The 21,275-nt window shown below is 41.8% G+C and overlaps 1 protein-coding gene across 1 annotated transcript in view; it reads right to left on the minus strand.

Annotated features, from left to right (window-relative positions):
- Positions 1–20,632, minus strand: part of THRB (thyroid hormone receptor beta) — a 393,077-nt gene extending 372,445 nt beyond the window's left edge. Inside the window, exon 1 of the mRNA XM_077760723.1 lies at positions 20,555–20,632. The gene's annotated coding sequence lies outside the window, so the exon portion shown is untranslated. The remainder of the gene's footprint in view (positions 1–20,554) is intronic.
- Between the last annotated feature and the right edge of the window lie 643 nt (positions 20,633–21,275).

Below are 21,275 nucleotides of genomic sequence, written 5' to 3' on the forward strand. Positions count from 1 at the left end.
GGAAAGAATGCCAAAACCAACTGTACAAAAGATTTCTTTCTTCACATCCTTAATTTCTGAGGACCTTATGGTTCCTTAATGTAATATAAGCAATTATGAGCTTCCAGGTTTCTCAGACAGTTGAGTAATAATGGAAGGGAGCACTACTCAGGTATTCTCACGGGCAGACTTCAAGGGAGTCCAATCAAACTGATGGAGAGAATTCTGAGTCTGTTTTACTTGGTGGAATAGGAACACAGGATTTATTGACCTTCAAACTGCAGTTTTGCACTGTTGTGTTTCTTTGCCAAATTCTTCTATCTTCCTATCTTGATAGACCCAGTAGGTGCTTGCCTGTGATCTCTCATTGCTTTTTCCTCTCACATTAAATCTATTCCTTCATTTCTCTATGTCAAGAAGCTGGCCAACGCTTCCTGAGGGGATAAGTATTGTAACTGAGAAATAAAGTACACCATGAAGTCCAAGTGATAAATTATACAAATAAATAGAGTTCTTCCAGTTCACTGTGTGCTTTGTTTTATGTCATCTTATGCTGCACTTGCCTATGTGGAAACACTCTTTCATAGTCTCCTTGATTTACAAACGAATTTTCTGATTTACTATTGAATAGAAAATGAACAAGTCTTCAGGACAGGTACAACACCCCTTCAAAAGCACAAAGTATAAAGCATAGAGCAACATAATGGGACAAATCCTGAGGATTTAATCCTCCATAGGCACAGGCACAGGATAAGAAAATACATGACAGTCAGGCCACTGCTTTCTAACTGTGCTTCCAAAAACAGGAGATATTACTAATCAATATCACTGCTAAGACTAGAGATTGCTGTAAAATGCTTCTCAAACACCTCAGCCACAGAAACCTACTTGAGTTGGCACAGAATTGTTTGCCATCCTAGGCTTTGTGACAGATCTAACCGCGTCTGCAGGGTTAATGGCTGTAGTTTGGGTTCAGATTTCTTATGTGGAAAAAATAAAGCTACAATAATTCAAATACACAATAGCTACAGCAAGGATTCTGTCTCTGAAACTCCATCCAAACAAAATACAACAAAACCAAACTCTAATTTTTTAAGGGATCATAAGATGGCTGTAGACCATGCATGCTATGTATAGATAACTGTGGAACTGAAGGCAGAGGGAGGGGTTGAAGCTTCAAATACGTACAGATGAGCACAATTGATTCAACTGCGTGAATTTGGATCAGACGGACGCATGTTGAAAATTTTACTTTCCTTACTAATCTGAGAAGTAGAGGGTTGCCTGGATGGCTCAGTTAGTTGAGCATCTGACTTTGGCCCAGGTCATGATCTTAAAGTCTACGGGTTTGAGCCCCGCGTCGGGCTCTGTGCTGACAGCTCAGAGCCGGAAGCCTGCTTCAGATTCCGTGTCTCTGTCTCTCTCTGACCCTTCCCTGCTTATACTCTGTTTCTCTCTCTCTCTCTCCCTCTCTCTCTGAAAAATAAACATTAAAAATTTTTTAAATGTAGAAACATGAAATCTATCCAGTATACTATAGATAGGAGGTCTTAATACCATAAACTCTACTTTTTAATTGAAAGAAACATAACATCCATGATCAATCACAAAGGAAAACTACACTAATGTGTGCTCTTCTATACAGCTAATGTTCTTAGAATAAAATGTCCTATTGGGCATGAGCCTCAAAATCTGTCATGTCCTCATTAGTCTTGAGGGCAACACTGCTACTTATATAACTGTAAGCATCACGTAACAAGAAGCAAAAGCCTGAAACATGAAATTAGGATTTCTTTTTTCAAACAAGCCAAAAGTTGCTAAAAACACATTATGACAAATATGAATACTGCAAGTTGATATAAACTCAAAGTTTTATTTGGCAAAATAACACAATTTATGAAAAAAAGCAAACCACAATATTGAGGATGATAAGTTATTCTAATTAGAAGTAAATAAATGTGAGAAGTGCTACCATTTATGTCTTTCTTGTTGATTTTCAAATCACATATATTTAGTATATATTCAACATATGTTCAAATTATATATTCCATATATACTCAAATTATGTATTTGAATATATATTTTTTCAAAGGCTGTATATAATAGCCAAAGGATTAGTTTTGGAAGGAAAAAAACCAGGAGAGTTTAAGAAAGTGAGCAAAACCATACACTTTTAACACTTAAACCTGTGAGTGAGAGAATACTAGTTTTCTCACCTTTTACACATGTAAAATTATTTAGGAATCCCCCCAAAACACATTCTCAAAGAATATGGACATAGTCAATTTGTTTTAATTTTAATAAAGTGGAGATGCTATACGGTTCATATACTTATTATAGAATAAGGAAAACATGTTCACCGTTCCTTAAAAACATATTTGAAATAATTTTAATAAAATGCTGCTTAATAGATCACTTGAGTCTTTCTAAGTAAACACTTGAGGAAGCCTTCATTTCATCAAAATCAGAGGCTTCCCAGATGGGGGAAGCCCAGAAAGAGCTCTTAGGTTTGCCCAGCTGCTGCTCTCACAGGGCAAAAGCACTTTCAAAGACAACTCATTGTCTGGCACAGATCCTGCCTGTGAGATTGAAAGCACTTCCCCGTAACTATGTCTCATCCTGGCATTAGCACCCTCCTTCACAAAGCGCCTTGGTTTCACCCCTGAGGACTGGTTCTTTCCCACACGTGGTGAAATCTGACTCTCCCGGTCTCTGCCTCAGCTTCACACAGACCTGTGCTTGAAGAGTGACATGGCTTTCCTGCCTTCTACAAGGTGTTATCTTCAGAAGGATTAACGCTACAAATTTAGACAAGAACACCTTTGCAAGTTTCACTAGCTAAATTTCTTTTAGGGGCGCCTGTGCGGTGGCTCAGTGGGTTGAGCGTCCAGCTTTGGCTCAGCTCATGATAGTGAGGTCTGTGGTTCGAGCCCCACGTCAGGCTCTGTGCTGACAGCTCAGAGCCCGGAGCCTGCTTCAGATTCTGTGTCTCCCTCTCCCTCTGCCCCTCCCCCGCTCTTGCTCTGTCTCTCTCAAAAATAAATAAACATTAGAAAATAATAAGTTTCTTTTACACTCATTTTGCTCTGTGGATTTTGAAAAGTTAAGTCTTCATTTTAATGTATTATTTCAGTGGTTGCCATCTTCAATCAAAGAGACCGGAACAAAAAAATAGAATGAAAAACTGACTTTTCAAAATCTGCCAAGTTAGGGTGCCTGGGTGGCTGGGTTGGTTAAGCACCTGACTCTTGGTTTCAGCTAAGGTCATGACATCACAATTCATGCATCTGAGCCCCACAATGGGCTCTGTGCTGACACTGTGAAGCCTGCTTGGGATTCTCTCTCTCTCTGTCTCTCTCTCTCTCTCTCAAAATAAATAAACTCAAAGCAATTTTTTTTAATCCACAAAACTAAATGAATGTTGAAGAAATGCAAATGATTAAACTTCCAAATAATGCTTTTGTGGGCTTGTACTATTGATGCTTCTGAAGATATTATCCCTTAAAGGTGCACCACTACCTTTGGAGTACCCTGGATCTCCCACAACCTGGAGTATTTCTCCTGGGTTCCAAATTCTTATTCCCTTCAAGTGAACCTATGTGATTTCTTCAGCCTACAGTGTATTTTCTTGACTTAAAATGAGCTTTATCTAAAGGTGTCTTTTTCAAGATTTTGAGATATTCTCTGATAGAGCACTGTTTTCTGAAATTGAGTAAAAAATTAAAATTCTGTCATTAACTTGCAGTTCAGAAAGTTTTAACATACATAAATGCTATGTAAACATTTTACTTGTTCAGGAATCTGAATGAGAGAATATAATCTCATAACCGTAGATGAGAGAAAAGGGGCAAATTTTTCAAACTTTTTTTTTTTTTAAACACAGATCAACAGGGGTGCCTAGGGGGCTCAGTAAATTAAGCATCTGATCCTTGATTTTGGCTCAGGTCATGATCTCAAGGTTCATGAGACTGAGACCCGAGTCAGGCTCTGTGCTGGCTCACAGCTCTGAGCCTGTTTGGGATTTTCTCTCTTTCTCTCTCTCTCTCTCTCTCTCTCTCTCTCTCTCTCCCTGGCCCTCCCTCACTTGCTTGTGTGGGTGCCAGGCACATTCATGCCCCTCCTTCAAATTAATAAATGAAACCTTAAAAACCTTAAAAAAAACCCACTAATCAATATATATAAAGAGTCATATTCATTCTTTATAACAGCGGTTTTCAGGATACTTTTTTTTAAACTGTAACCCCAGCCAGAATTCCATTTTGTAATCATGACCGAGGGCATACATAATCAAAGTGTGTCTCTGTGTGTGCATATTTGCATTTTTTTTTTTAAATATTTTATTTATTTCTAGGAGAGAGAGAGACAGCATTAGCAGGGGAGGGTCAGAGAGAGAGGGAGTGACAGACTTTGAAACAGGCTCCAGGCTCTGAGCTGGCAGTCAGCACAGAGCCCGACGCGGGGCTCGAACCCACGAACCGCGAGGTCATGACCTGAGCGAAAGTCGGACGCTTAACCGACTAAGCCACCCGGGCGCCCCATATTTGCATTTTTTAATGAAACCAGTGTTTCAAAAACATGTGATATACTCTAATGCTTTCTACTCTAGTCTTGACTTAAAATCTTTGTTGACTGTGACTCATTAGGTTGATTCAAGGCCCACTAATGTGCTGATAACCAAGTTTCAAAAACAATAAATCAGGTATAATGGGCTTAATCCATACACACCAGGGCTACCCCATTAACTCTTCTACCTTTGGATTCTGCACAATTTTACTTAATGAGAAGTGGAAGGTAGATGGAACAAAGGCTAGTCTCCAACTCCAAAGTGCCCGGGGAACCTCCTGGGTGATCTTGTTGAAATGCAGATTCTGGTTTGGCAGGTTTGGGGCGGAGCCAAGCAGCTGCAGGTATAACCAGCTGGAGGTGGTGCAGACGGGGGATGGGGGATGGCTGGTCTGGCCCTTCCAGAACTGAGGGAGCAGAAGTCAGTCTGGGGCACTGAGAGGAACTGCAGAGCACACACCACCCCCTTACAGCTGAGGTGCTGAGGGCGCCCCGAGCCTTTCCACAGGCTGCACACAGCACACTCAATACAGCCAAGCAAGACGTCCTGCTGTGGATCTTCCAGTGACATCAGAGCCTCCATAATCCTCTCCTTTCTCCATAACCAACACCCAGCCAAAGAGGCTGGGACAGTGCAACCCTGTGTTGAATTGCTTGGAAGCCCTTTTTAAGGAAGGGAGTGCCTAAAAATGTGGACAACTGTTGGATGAGGTAAAGCAGGAAAAGCAGAAGAGATTCTGGCAAACCAAAGCGTGAAAGACTTATTAACATTTCACTTCAGGAATCTGTTAAACTGTGAAACCCGCTTGTCCAGGTGCAGTGTGCTCATAAAATACTTCTGAATGGGACAGACATAAATCCTATAGTTCAGGGCGTCATGTCATAATTCTGAACCACATAGTTAGACTTCCCAAATTAGGAAACACTGAGCCAGTAGCTGCAACTGGTACAATACTGGTTTTCTGTACTTCCAGCTTCCAGAATTTTAGAGTATAGATGTGTTGATAAAATAAACATACTCGTTTTGATGAGGCTGCCTTTTGGGTTATCACTTTGTGTATCTATCTGAAGCGATCAGTGTTGCTCACTATTGTTCCCAACTATGTACCTGACACCTATGTGGTGCCAGATAATTGTTTGCTAAAAGAATGAACGAATGGACATAATTTTTAAAATAATATATTACATCTTACTATATACTTTAGTCACTGATTTGCCATTATTCTTTTCTTTATTGAATTAAGCAGGAGCCTTTAAAAAGGCAGTGGAAATGAAAAGTGGCATCTTCCAAATTGCAAGTGGGCAGAAGAGAAAGAAAGGGAGAAAAAAGAGAGAGACAGACCAGGGAAATGATTCTATTTTTTTTTTTTAATTTTTATTTTTAGAGAGAAAGCACAAAAGCCAGGGAGATTGGCAAGGGGAGAGAGAGAATCTTAAGCAGGCTCCACACTCAGTGTGGAGCCCGACACAGGGCTTGATCCCATAACACTTGGATCATGACCTGAGCCAAAATTAAGAGTTGGACACTTGACGGACTGAGCCCTCAGGTGCCCCTAGGACAGTGATTCTTGATTCCTAGTTAGAGTAGGGCATGGGGAGATGGAGCAGGAGGTGCATCAGAGTCAACTGGGAAAAATGTTCACATTTCCCAGATTTGAGAATGGGTCTCTCCCAACCCCTCCCTTTATGACTAGGATCATCATAAATAGGTATCTATAATTGATGAGGACCTTGGGGAAGAGAGGGATTAAGATTTGGAACTAAGGTCTAAGAAAGTGGTTTTCAAGGGGGACAACTAGCAATGTCCGGAGACATTTTTGATGGTCACAACTCGAGAGCGGAGTGCTAATGGCATCAAGTGAGTAGAGGTCAGGGATGCTGCTAAACATTCTACCATGCACAGGGCAGCTCCCCAAAACAAAGAATTATCTGCCCCCAAAATGTCAGTAGTATGCAGAAATCCTGCTCTGGGAGGGCTGGGGCGGTGGGGGGTGGGGGGGAAATGGCATGGTACAGACAGGAACAGAAAACTATCAAGAGAGAGAATGTACTCACTGGGACCCCTGGGCTAACTCAGGTGAAGAGAAAAGGCCTTAGAGAGAATGAAGACGGCATGGGAAAGAGACGATGGGGCTGAACAAAAGGGTGGGAAATCTGGCTATGCCTCCTGTTTCAGTGGAACCTTCTCTAGTCAATCCTGGACCTACTGCCCGTGATGTCTGCTCCACTGTTTCAGCTAAAGGCAGTTTGCACGCAGCTCTCGAGAACCAAGCAGAAGTCGAAAGGAGACCAGCAATCCTTGGGTAGAAATGGGGACATAGGCTGCCCTGCCTGGTAATATGCAGTGATGAAAAAAGCTCAAATGTCGTAGAGGCCGCTGCCGCCCTGACCCCATACCAATGGGCACCACTTCAGGGCCCACCAGCTTGTCTTCTGACTGCCAAAAACTGCATTCCTTTGCCCGGAGGCGTGATCTTGGCTATCCAAGTGGCAGTTCTGAATTACCAGGGAATCGATCGCCTCTGGAGGCAGTCTTCAACTAACGTCTGATAGGTTTTGATGAATTAATACACTCTAGCTTGCATCTTGGGTGGGACAACTATGAGACAAACATTCCACACTGTCTCCCAGAGTTCACCCTGTGACTAAGCTTCGGGGGCCCACAGAGGTAACTGGTTTGATAACACCACCTTATTGGCTGCTTTCTCTGCCCTGGCTGACTTACCATCTCCTGTGGGTGTTTTCTTGATCTTCCCCCTAAAATAACTTGCACTTGAATTTTCATCTTAGGGCCTGCTTTTGGGGACAGAAGTCCTACGGCAAGTGTTTTGAAGGAATATTGGGCTGGCAGACACTTGATCCTCAGGTTACTTTGATATAAGAGCTCTCTGAGTCTTCTGTTTTAGAGGGACCGATTTTTCCATCCTTAAGGTCCCGAGCAAAGAATCAGAGCTGTGGGCTCTGGTCCCACTTCTCTGAGACCACCAGAAACACAACTCCAGGCACATTCCTTGCTCTACCACTGAAAGAAGCAGCAAAACCACATCTTTTGCTTAAGGATGGCAGGAAATGCAAGCATAATCCCTATTCCTTTCAAATGCCCCTAAAGTCAAACTCCTGCAAGAACTCAACTCAGCAACAACAGTCCACTCCGAGAAGGGGGTCTCAATCCAGTGCTGGGAGGAGGCAAAGATGAAGAGCAACCACTGCTCTGGTTCACATGAAACTTTAATGAATCACCGGTGGGGATTTATGACCACAATATAGCAAAAATGAAACAGTTATTTCAAAACCCTGCTACACAAAGAAGGAAAATGAATTGTGAAGTCCCTCAGGGCAATGTTAAATCATGTATCCTCTATGAATTCTGAGACACTAAGATCTCAAGCAGAAAAAGTCCACAAAAACGCTAGGTGTTATGGAAGATGCCACGGCAGCAACATGCCCAAGGGTCATGTCTCTGAATGTTTTCCCTGCAGAACCTTGAACCCTCCACCGAAGGAAGTCCTTGCTGTTACACAAGTTGAGGAATCAGGCCTCCCAGCTTAGGGTCTATTTACAGTAAGCCTCCCGTTTACAAATCCCCAGAAGCCACTCTTCTTGGATTGGATTGGAGGTTTTTGCTGGGTTTCATCTTTTCAGAGAATATCTCCTTGGGGCCCCTGATTTTTGGTCAGCTTAGTTGAAGAGATGAGAAGCTCTTCTGTCTCAGTTCTTATGCGTGGATAGTTTTTTGTTTATTGTTTTTTGTTTATTTTTTTAAGGGAAAAGAACAGCAGAGCTTTTCCCTGCCGGACAACCTATTGCCTTATTTATAATGCAGGACAGCAGAGCCTTGTAAGTGTATATTCCGGTTCATCTGAGGACACACGGTTGTTCATTTTAAAATTAGATTCATCCTGATTATACGAAAACAACCTAAGTGTGGTTGGTCAAAACAGCAGGAAAGCATTACTCAGCACCTACTTTCTGGGCCTACGTTCTAGACTCCACTAAAATTGTAAAACACCCAGTCCCTGCCCTCTTGGAACTTGAAATCTAGCAAAGAAATATCTATTTCACTGACCAATACGAGATTTGGACATTGCACAGTGAGGAAATATATATAGTAAGTGACTAACCATGTAATATTACCTTTGGACAAAGGGGTGAGAAAAATTGTCATTGAAGTGGCATGTTTCAGCAGGGCAGGACTGAAGAGAATTTGGATCTCAATTTTAATTAATGAGGGCAGGATTTTGGAAAATCCTTGAATGAAGGATATTGGGAAGCTGGGTTAAAACAGAAGCAGGGGAAAATATATTATGGATTTTAAGTGAAGAAATTTGAATATGGACAGTAGAAGAAAGTGTTAGAATAAGAGAGGGGAGTGCCTGCTATGAACAAAAGGAAGTGAGGTAATCAGCTTAAGCATCATATTCAATACAAGTGGGAGAGTAAAATGTGTGTTCAAGAGGCCGGAGCCCCAGACAGTTAACTGAACATCTACTGCTCTTATTTTCTTCAAACCCCGAGGATTCACTCAACTCAACAATTAGCCATAAAGCATATCTCCTGAGATTGAAAAATGCTAGGTCATCTATAAAAAGAAGACCATTACCAATAAACACATCATAAAACTAAATAAAGAATGACTAATGACGCAAAATGATTGTGAAAATTCCGATGTTAATTCCTGTCTCTCTCTCTTTGATTTCTTGTCTTTTGGACGAAAAATCCATCTCCAGGGCGCAGGTTTACTTAAAGACAATTTTACTATCTCTGCAATAATAAAATGATAACAAAAGTTGTTTTCTATGTTTTGAGCGCTCACCAGGCACTATGTATGTACTGGCTAAGCAGCTAATAATCACAGAATCCCCTCTACAATGCTGTGATGTAAGTAAGCACCAGTATTCTTCCCATTGCACAGATGGATGACTGAAGTTCAAAGCAATTAAGTAACTTGCAGGACAGACCATATGCTAGGAAAGGGCAAAACCAGATATCTAACTCAGCACCTATATGGATGTCCATCACCCCACATCCTGATCTCTCCTGCCAATGCCTCAGCTCTCAACTGGTCCAGGACCCAGGGCCCCCAGCTTTTCTGTCTGCAAACACACTTAGCCAGGAAGGGTAATGGTGGGGGTGGCTGTCTCTCTTCCCAGCCTTATGACAGGATTTTAAAATAAGACATTCATGGCACCCACACTGTGAGTTACCCTGAGCCCCAGAGACCCCAGTGACGGGCCAGTAACAAGTTAGGGATTATTCAGAGAATTATTTCCTCCCTACAATGGAATATCAAGAATTAACCAGCTGGATTCTGTACCTGAGAGGAATTTATCAGGATTAACTTTTTAATATTGCAAACTTTAATTTTCAAAAGGTTTGCAAAATATTTCACAAAAATTGGCTTGTGGAGTCGAAGACAATCTTACTTAGGCTAATATAAAGGGATACAATTATTTTTTTTCTTTTACAGGTTCTCAGCATGATACTTCTTATCACTGGTTGGCCTTATTTCTCAATAATCCAAAAGGTATGTGTGCTTTGCATTTCCTTACTTCTTAAAATACGCCATTTTAATAATTATTAAATAACAAGGTTTTCAGAAAGGTAAAATATGCATAGTTAGAAGGAAAAGGCTTCTTTGTTCTTTTCACTTACCTCACTTTTATTATTCATGCCCCTCTAACATTTCCTTCATGGGAGGCACTTCTATAGAACACACTGAATATTTGATAAAGCACATTTATAATTTGGGAAGAAAACAAGCAAACACCCTTTTTGATTAAAAAAAAGAGAGTTCTGTCTATAGTAAGAAATGATAACTAGGATAAATACTAGAAAAATTGGTATTTTTCATCTAGATATTATGTAATGAGTCATTTATTTAAACAGTCTGAAGTTCTGTAAGAGGATACTAGGAAAATGGCTTCAATACCTCTGTCAACACAACAAGAATCAGCTCTCGCCTTGGCTCCCTGATCACTCTACTCTAAATTTTAGTTTCCTCTAAAAGAAAAATCAGTAATATCAGGTTTGGTCAGCAAACTCCCAATACTCTGTGCATACAATAACCCACGTAGATCTACTAAGGAAATAAAAATGATGGTCAAAGACTAAAAGGAAAAATCAGGTCTAGCAAGATTAAAGATGACCCCAGTCGAATAAGAAGGAAGTGAGGAAAGAGAATTAGGTCAGACAGGATAGTGGTACTGCACCAAAAAATAGAAATGGGTTACCTCACGGCTGTCAAGATGTTTTCATCACTTGCCAATGCCACCAAAAGTAGCAAGACAGTGATGTGATGAGGGTCACATAAGAATTAAAAAACAAGAGTAGCACAGTATGGAAAAGACAGCTCCCTGACCACCAAATAATTCTTCCTCTCCTTTCCTGAGTATAGAGTCATCTCTGGAAAGCTGCCATAGGGACTGTTTCCCATTCCACTGCATTTAGGTGGGGACATGTGATTTGTGATTTATGATTTGTTGTCACCAGTGGAATTTGAGCAAAATGGTTTTGTGTCACTTTCCAGCCAGCATGCCTCTCTACTCTCTCATTCCCTCCCTGTGGTCTGATGCAATAAGACAGGATCTTGGTAGCTATGAGTGGAAGATGCAGGAGCCTAAGACCAAAGGAACTTGGGACTCCTTTGAATAGCTACAGAGCATAGCCACCAATCAAACAGGGACAGCAGTTTTCAACTTCACATGAGTGAAAAATAAACTGTGTTTTAGCCATTGTGCATTCTTTATTTCAAAGTCTAGTGTTTTCCTAACCAAAATATGTGGCAAGGAAAAGAAAGTGTCTCACTTTAAATAATGCATATAATTTATTTCTGCATGGAATATGGTGAAATCACACATTTCTAAGGCTTTAGTCATATCGCCCAATTTCAAATGGCGACTGAGCACTTGAAATGTGACTAGTCAAATGCTGAGATGTGCCATAAGTGTAAAATACATACCAGATATTGAGGATTTAATGTGAAAAGTAAAACATTTCATTAACATTTTTATAGTGATTACAAGCTAATAATATTGTGGCTATATTGGGTGAATATATTTTCAATAAAATCTATTATTGAAATTGAACTCACTGGTTGCTTTTTACTTATTTATAATGTGACTACTCTAAAATTTCAAACTACATATGTGGCTCATGTTATATTTCTACTGTACTCCTGCTGGGCTAGCAGGGATTAGCAAATGATAACCCACCTCCTGTTTCCGTAAATACAGTTACTGGTACACAGCCATGATCATTTATTTACATATTATCTATGGCTGCTTTCACACATTAGCAAAAGAGTTGAGTAGTCTAAGTGGAGATTGTACATCTTTAAAAAGCTCAAAATACTACATAGCCTATTATAGAAAATACCGGCCACCTTCTGCACGAAGGATAATTTGAGATTATCTAATTTATCTAGATAAGTTTGCTGTTTTATGACTATGGAAATTAAAGCTCAGATAAATCAAAAGACTTATCCAAAAAAATTTTATTCTCAATTTGGTGCTATTTCCATAATGTCTCATTCATTCATCTTCTCCATCCATCTCAATTTTGATCATTAAAGAAATAAAATCCCTGTCAGCCAGAAAATCAACACTTAATACTCAATAATGAATCTCAACACACCAATGTCAATGATAATTCAACGTAGTTGTGCATAAGTATGTTTTTCTCTGACTAGGAACTGTAGGCATATGTATACAATAGCAGAAAAACCCTTGAGTAATATTCATCTATGAATAGGCTGTGAGATGGTCTTTAAGCTTTATTTGAAAACATTCTAAAGAGAATCTATCATGTAATCTGCTTTCAAATTAAACTTGAAATTCTCCCAAATGTAAAGCCATCCTGCTAAAAATATTCATTATTGGAATTAACTTAGAAAAATTTTGCCACATCTTGGAGAAAGTGAAATCTGTTCCCAAAGGCATCGCGGCAACATATAACTGTCTTGGTTCCGGCAGCCATCATCTCTCAGTGGATTATTCTGAGAGTTTCTAACTGGGCTCATCATTTCCAGTCTCACTCCCACTCAAGATCTATCCCAAAGAACTCTTCTAAAATAAAAATCTGACTTGCTGAACATTCTTTAGTTTCTTCATGCTGTTAAGACAAAGTGTATTTTCCTTACTGTGGCAGAAAAGTCTTTACCATGTGACTCCAATCTGTTCCAACAGCTTCATTTATTGTCCTTTGAATATCACTCAGATTGGGCTCCATGCAATTTCCCAAAGGTTTCACACTCTTACCCCGCTTCATACATTGGTATATGGTGTTCTTACTGCCTAGAACTCACTGCACTCCTGACTCTGGGTTACCACTGTACATTGTACTTACTCTATCATACAACTTATCAATATTGTAAGTGCCTGTTTACATATTAATTCTACTGTTACTACAATACCTAATATTTAGGAACACTTAACTGTGGGGTCAAATGCTACATGATTCCATTTGATAAAGACACTGAGCACATGCAACAAAGCCAGGTGAAACTAGGCTATGAATCCATACATTCCCATGCCACAGCTCTTGTTCTTAACTCTACACCAGTGGTGTGCAGTAGCGATGAGGTTGCCTCCCACAAGACATTTGGCAATATCCGGAGACATTTTTGATTGCTGCAACTGGAGTGTGGGGGGAACTATTGGTATGTAGTGGGTAGGGGCCAGTGATGCTGATAAACATCCTATAATACACAGGGTGGCGCTCGGCAGCAAAGAATTATCTGGCCCCAAATGCCAATAGTTGAAGTGGGGAAATACTGTGAGAGGCTAAATTGATTTCTGCAGATTCACCCAGGAGTCTCAGAGCCTGTCTACAGCAAGGATTTTTAAATGTTCACTGTGGTGTCTTGGCACCTACCATGGAGTCTTGGCACCCGGCAGATGTCCAATGCATGTATGTAATGAATGGACGGACGGATGGTGGGAGGTGGAATAGAGATATGAATGAAGAGATGGAAAGATGGAGGAATAAATGGATGGACAGATTCCAGGCTAAAAAATAAGTTTACTCAGGGCTCCTGGCTGGCTTAGTCAGTAGAACACATGACTCATAATCTTAGGGTTTTGAGTTCAAGCCCCACAACAGGTCTGGAGCCTACTTTAAAAAAAAATAAGTTTACTCATTTTAAGTCTTGGTTTTGTGGTAACCTCAATAAAGATAAATCTAAACATATATACTTAATTAGCACCAAATAAATGCTTGTAGAGTTCATTCTAGAGAATGCCTTCACCTTAACAATACCTTGTGTTAATGAAGCTATAGAGGGAAAGATCAAATTAATAAGTCAAATGTCTAGAAGGCTTTTTTTAAAGAGGCCACAGAGGGACAAGATGTTTTGAAAACCCCTTCTAACTACTAGACTACAGGATAAATTGATATGTTCATCATTTGCCTAGGCCATAACTGCAATTGCTTTTAAAAAGATTTTTCAGTATAAGGTTTCCCTGGTTCCTTTCTTTTTAAATTAAAGGACAAATAATACAAGAATATACAACATTATACTTCCCCTTATTGTAGCTACAGTTCAGATATAAAAACATTCTTCTAGATCTCTATCTGGGTGCTAGAATTGGAGCAGAAATTATAGTGAAGCTTAGGTGACATTTGAAAAGGTAAACAAAAACACACACGGCAGAAATAAACCATTCTCTGGCTTATATAAGTTGATACATCCAGATCTCAGAAATAAAGTCAAGGAAAGATACATTTTATGACTATAATATTTTAAAAGTAATAGCAATTTAGCATGATTTTTAGATCATTGCAAAAGACTGCAACAATGGCAACATTAGTCAGTGTTGAATACAAACTCATAAGACTTTTTTTGTGTGTGTGAAAAACACCAAGTGTCTGCTGTGGGATTGATACTGCTCCTAGGAATCATCACTTGTTATAAAATATAGCTAGAGGTTAAAACAAATGAGATGAATTTTTTTTAAGTGTAGTGCCATGAACTGTTCCTCACTACATCTTGCACTGCACTTTCAGCATTTGAGTTTTTACACACACAACACACACACACACACACACACACACACAGAAAATGGTGATCAAATAAGTCGTTACCTGCTCTCCCCCTTGGAGATTCACAATGCACACTAGCATAAACATCGGCCCTCAAAAATTCTTGCGTTAGATTGTTAAATTTGGGATTTCCCAAACCTAATTGACCATAGAGTAACATAAGTAAATAGTTAAATAAGTAAACAGTAAAATACGATGAGGATCTGCCGAAACAGTCAGGAGTATGGAGAAGGACTAAAAGTTGATGACAGGGTGTTTAGCTTGGGACACCAGTGTGACTGCGGCATTTCTCACCATGATCTGGAAGCTGGGCATGGGAAGTTACAGTTGGAGCCAGAGACAAGCACTCCTTTTTAACTGTATATAAGAACACGAGGCACACTTGTCACAGAGGCAGAGTGACATGCAAGTTGCTAGACACTGATGCTCATCAGGAGAGAAATTTGAAAAAGCTGACCCAAACCCAGGAACGTCATGATCGTTATCATCACTCATTATTTTCTGAGCACCTATTCTGTACAAGCATTGTTGATATCTGAGAGAACAGTCTTTCTCTTGAGACTCTGAGGCGAAAGAAGGGAAAAGTATATCTGAGTCATCTTGAGAACCACTGAACAACGCGCATCCCAAGAGTCGGAATATTCCGTGGGTTCCTGAATGTCACAATCATGCATCATGCCACTAAAAACCATGACTATCGTCTCTACTCTTCTCATCTCAAACATTCCTGAATCTCCAGCCAAGTCACCAAAGTGTATTCCCCAAATTAAGAACGAGACCTACCTGCTGTCGATTTGCATTCTTTTGTCCAAGCTTTTGCTTTAATCGGCTTATCACTCACGAATTTCTGAATAAACCCTCGTGTGTGTGTGTGTGTGTGTGTGTGTGTGTGTGTGTGTGTATTTTAATCACGGAAGAGAAACCATGATCCATGAAGCCTCTCATTTGGAACTGAGAAGTTGAATGAGGAATTTAGTTCAGATCAATCCTTTCCTAGCTGTTACATGTTATGCTCACTCAGCACACACATCTGTACATGTGTGTTATTTTACGTGCTGTTATACTGTTCTATACACATTACATATTATAATATATAATTATGTGCTGTATGCACAGATATGTATACGTATATGTTAGAGTATCTATCATGATGGAAAGGCTACAATAAGCTTCTGAGGACACAGTCAAGGTTTCTGGGTCCTCATTCCAGGCTCTAACTTGCCATTTGGAAAAGATACCTGAGTTCACAGCAGAGCTCAGTTTCTCACTCAATAAAAATAGTACTGCACAAGAAGACCTGCCAGCACATAAAGTCTCCAAAGTTCCTTGAAATTAGGACAGTATGGACCAAACAACCCGAGCCCTGCTCTAGCCGTCAACTGGCCAGATTGCCCAGGGAAGCATATGGAAATACAGTACTTGTGACTCAGTGGCTTGGATATTGCCTCTCCTCCACCACCCCCCCACCCCACCCCCNACGTCAAAACTGATTAACAAAGCTGGGAGATCAAGGTGAAGAGTGGACATCCTCAATCAGAGACTCACTGGCCTAAATATATTCAGCCTCACAGCACTCAGATACCAAAGGAACCCTGGCTGAATCCCACTGCAATATACACTCATAGACACAGGCTACAGAAACCACAGAACAATTGCCTCCTCGGATCAAAGAAATAACTTTATTTCATCTAGGGGGCCATATGAGGGAGCCCAATGAGCATATCCGTTCTATCACAGTAGAGACCATTTCATAATCCTTTTGTATTAATACATGCACGCTGTCACTCTGGGAAAACTAAGACAAAAGATGACAATACCAATAACAGGAGAGAAAGAGAAGCACCACCCCTTTTTCTATTCCCATTCAGTCTGCCAACAGTATTTCCTTGGGTCCATGTGTCAAAGCCTTTGCTAGGCGCTGGGGAGTCCAGCATGAATAAACCCATACCCCTTCATCACACGTTAGAGGGGGAGACAGAAATGGACACCAAAACCAAACGGCCCTGCAGGGTGATAAGAGCTCTACAGACTAAAGCACACAGTGTCAAGACCACCTGTTCCAAAGGTTTACGGCTATCGGGTCATTTTCAAGTACCTGGCTGTCCTGTCCTCTCAGATTGCTCTAGTCAAAAGCCTGGCTGAGACACTGGATATTTGAGAAAGTCGGCCTAAAGAACATGTTAACCATTCATTCCTCTAGGTTTTCTGAGCTCTATTTTTGCACTGGGGACAATCGCCAAAACTCCATGGCTGAACCACAGTAGCTCAGGCTCCCAAAGCTAAACTCCCACTGGGTTACTTTTCATCATTTTGCCTTCTGCATTTTTGATTCTCATAAAAGACATGAGCATATAAAGAACTTTACTTCACGTTCTGTAGAATTGAAGTTCAAGTACTGGCCATTATGTGATTTGCTATTTCATGGAAGTATATACTAGGTACCAGGCACCAGGCACCATGGTAAGCCCTCTATAGATGTTATGTGAGGTATCTTTACAACTTGAATGCATACCTACTACCTCCAGACCCCCCTTTTCCTGTTAACTTGGCTACTGAGATCAGAGCTCAATTAAATACTCCAAAGCAGTAAGCACTTAGGATTTCAGTTTAATTATCTTTACTCCTGTATAAAATGTTGATCTTTCTTCCCCTACCAATTTCACAAGTCTCATCATTTTGGAGGATTTTTATGACGCATTTCTGCAGACACATTTCTGAAAGTCCATACTCTGTAAACAAAAACACATTACCATAACCACCCACTGTCATTTCCTTTTTGTCTTAATTGTCAAAGGAGTTTCTGTGAATAGCTAATTTGGAGATGAGCCTTTGGGTATCACACCTGGGTCACTTCAAAACTCAGATAATGGCAGTATGTCCCACAATCATCTGGTTCAGAATCTGTTTATGAAAGTGGGAAAGGAGTTCTGTAAAAGGGGAGAGTTAAATGACTTAACCTGTAACAAGGAGTCACCACCAGGTTATTTCCAAATCTACCCCAAAGAGCTATTTCAATCTTCCATTGTGTCCTGACAGTCCCAGTTTGTCCCTTCCCCAACTGCTACTTTTGTAGACCAGCTATACCACAGCTCGCCCTTGGTCTCCTTAGCCCTGCCAAGGCCAGAGGCACTGCCAGGACCTGCTGAGTGAGAAGGCACTGCGATCATCCAGTGATGTCGGTTCCCTGGAATTTCACTCTTCGCACTGACAATGCCTCTGGAACTCATAAAGATTCTGCTGATACCCAGAGAGTTGAAGGTCAGTGTCTTCAGGGAATCAAGGTAACCTGCTAAGACAAACTGCTGAGGATTTCCGCGTACTCAAGGCAAATGCCTCCAGGAAGAACTTGCAGAAATAGCTCTCTCTGCATTGTCACTGTAGAGAATAGAATGGGGCTAGCTTTCATCTCACAAAAAGGGTAGGGGGAGAGATAAAGACTGAACCTTAGATTCAAGGCACACACATATGCAAGGGCACAAGTCTTGACATACCCAGTTGGTACCCACTCAGGCTGCTTAGCTGGTAGTTTTAGGAAGACGATGTTTGGGTGCAACCACTGATTTATTTAGCCAAGATTTATCCAGCTCCTGCTGTGTGCCATGTTGTTTAAAATGCTAGAGAACTAAGAGTTACTGAGGCAGTCAAGACTCTTCCTCCTGGACTCTACATTCTAGACAGGTATTCAACAAGTACCAAATGAAATGACAATTCAGATTGCAAATAAGATCAAGGGGCGGCGGGGTGGGTGGGAGAAACTAAAAACAGTATGATGGCTCTAAGAAAGAATGAGTTAAGTGATCACAGAAGGGCTTTTTAAGAAGGCGACACATAATCTTACACTAGAATGGCAAAGAGGAGCTAAAGAAACAAATCACCTCCACTCGGATTTCTATCAAAAAGATGACCTTGCTAAAAAAAAAAAAAAAAAAAAAAAAACAAGCTAACAAAAAGCAAACCTGCCATCCCACGTGTGGCTTCCCCCCACACCATGCTTCAAACCATTTCAAAAATTCCCGGAAAGGAAAGGAATCCACAACTTTCTCTTCTCTTAAGGAAATTTTAGAGAAATTACCTTTTCCCCCAAAGAGCCTAGATTAAAAGCCAGTTGTCTTAATTCATCACTATGACAGAATAAAGAATCTAAAAGGGGAGAATAGAGAATTTAAAAAATTATAAGGTCAGTTACTCTGTAAAACAATATTCCAATGTCAATAAAATTATGCCTTTGCATTATAATGTCAACAGGAATTGCTTCATTAAAAAAATAGTTCAATGGCTATATTTAGTAGCACCTACTCTCACTAAAAAAGAAAAGCAAATCATATCTACTACCAGATGGTCCCACTTCCAATATATAAAAAACTTTGGAAATCATCAAAAATAAGATTCTGATAGTATCCATTTAACATGTACAAATAATAAATGGTTGTTCACCCATGTCTTCCCATATATTACCCTCAAAAAGTCACTTCCTATTGAATTTCTGTCAGACTTGATTAAAACCCTTAACCAACTGCCATGAAAACTCCTAAAAATATCCACTGCTCAAAACGCTTTTCGTCAAAACACCTTTTTCTTTAATGTTTCCTAGTCCCTGACTTGTTTTGGAATAAGAAAGGTAAGCAGAAGCGAATTAGAGAGCAGATCAGTCACGATGAATATTCAGAATGAATCATGGAATATTCTGACTAAAACGCAATTTTTAATACTTTGTAATCCAGCACAGGCCACATATTATTACAATGTAAATAAGCAGAGTAAACTAAAACAGAGACAAATAATGTAAAGATATTGCTCAACAGGTCTACAGGATCCAATGCATTTACCATTCTAAAAATTGCTGTGCTCTGACATTAAATACACCATCCAAGGAATGCCTGATTTTTGAACTTCAAAACTGGTCTTTAAACCTGCATCTAGCACCTAAGACCAGTAACAGGCTATTAAAAGGAAGACTCTGTTTGCAATGTATTTACTGATGATTAGGCACAAGGTTTCAATCTTCACAAAATCTGAACGTGTGTGGAGACGGGAGGGGGGCGGAGAGTATTAAACTTGTTTGTTCAGGTTCACTTTTTCTTTGACTCAGCTTACGAACTGTTATGCTTCTAGACTCTTTTTGTAAAATGTCCCATTTGGGGACAATTATACATTTAACCTTTAATAAATTAAAAAAAAAAAAAACCACCCCATGCGCCCTCCCCTTCAACAAATCAGAAGGCTTAAGAATTAGCACTAATAATAATCCTACAATGGTCATTGGGAAATCCTCCTCCAAAATGACAACTGCAGCTAAGAAGGACGCGATCTACAGGGAGCAAGGAGGTAAGCTCCCCCAATTTAGTCCTCCTCCGAGGGGGGCTGGAGGCCGGAGGAGGGGACAGAGCGCAGCTGGCACAACTCCCGGTTACCAGAATCAACTCGAGGCGACCCAGCGGAAGATGCTGCGTCAAAAGAAGAGCAAGGCAAAGAAGCGCGCGACCCAGGAGGGAGACGAAATCGCCACCGAGTCCCCGAGGAGGCGGGGAGAAGCCAAGTCGCCAGGCACCGGCAACGGCGCACGCCAACATTCAAGATTATTCTCCCTTCCAAACCCCGGAGTTCCGGACCAGAAGAAAAACGGGGGAAGGGGGGGGGGCGGAATCCACAGTCCCTTTAAACCGCCTCCCCGCTCCCCGCCCCCCGGTGTCTGCCAACCTTTTCCGAACCCCCGTGTCACAGAACTTCCTCATCATGGAAACTTCCACTCGGTTCGGCGCTAAGGATGCCAAACTCCATTTCACAAGGAGCCTGTCAACAGCTGGGCTTGGGGGTTTGAGGAACAGAGCCGCTGCGACTGGAGGGGCCCCCAGACACCCCGCTCCGCCACGGCCCACGCCGGGGCTCCCCGACTGCCGTCGCGCGGGGCCGGAGCACGAGGGGCACCTTCTCCCGGACCCGGGGTNCAGAAGGTCTCCTTTCCAAGCGCACTCACATTATTCATGCAAAGTTAATCCCCGCCGCGTCACGGCCGCCCGCCCGAGGATGTGCGCCTTCCTTGGCCAAGCCCCGCAGTCTCCACCCTCCTCCGCCCCCTCCTCCCGGCGGCGGGGTCCCGGGGAGCGCCGGCGACGGGACGTCGCGCGAGTCCTGCAAAACGTCAACTCCTTGGGCGAAGAGAGGCGGTCNCACCTGCCTCCCCAGGTTCGGGCGCTCCCTCTCCTCCCCGTCCCGGCCGTGCCCTCCACCCAGGGTGCCCTTCCCAGGGCGGCGATGTCGCGGCGCCTCGGGCGGCCGCGCGTCCACCCACCCCGCGGCTTGCGCACCGAGGTTCGGGTTGGGACGTCATTCTTCTGGTAGGCGAAGAGGAAGAAATGGGGGACGAGTGACAAGGAGGCGGGGGGACCTTCCAGAAGCACGGGCTTTTCTTTGCCCCGCAGGACCAGCGTAGCCCCCGCCAGCGCGCTCCTCTCGCTCCAAACCACTTGTGGCGCGTGTCCGGCGGACAGAGCGCTCTGTCTCCTCCTGGGGCCTCCCAGCAGCCGGGCTGTCTNTGGCCTGCTTTTGAGGGAGACACCCCTGCGCATAATTATGCATATCCTGGAAGATGTCTGCAGAGTTGAGACACTCCACAGGTTCCCCAAGGGCTGCCCTATCAATTTGCCTTTGCCCTGGGTATGCACAAATAAAACCCGGAAGACACAAATAATGTATGT

The sequence above is a fragment of the Crocuta crocuta genome, unplaced genomic scaffold, assembly GCF_008692635.1.
Source record: "Crocuta crocuta isolate KB4526 unplaced genomic scaffold, BGI_CrCroc_1.0 scaffold253, whole genome shotgun sequence".
Taxonomy (NCBI): Eukaryota; Metazoa; Chordata; class Mammalia; order Carnivora; family Hyaenidae; genus Crocuta; species Crocuta crocuta.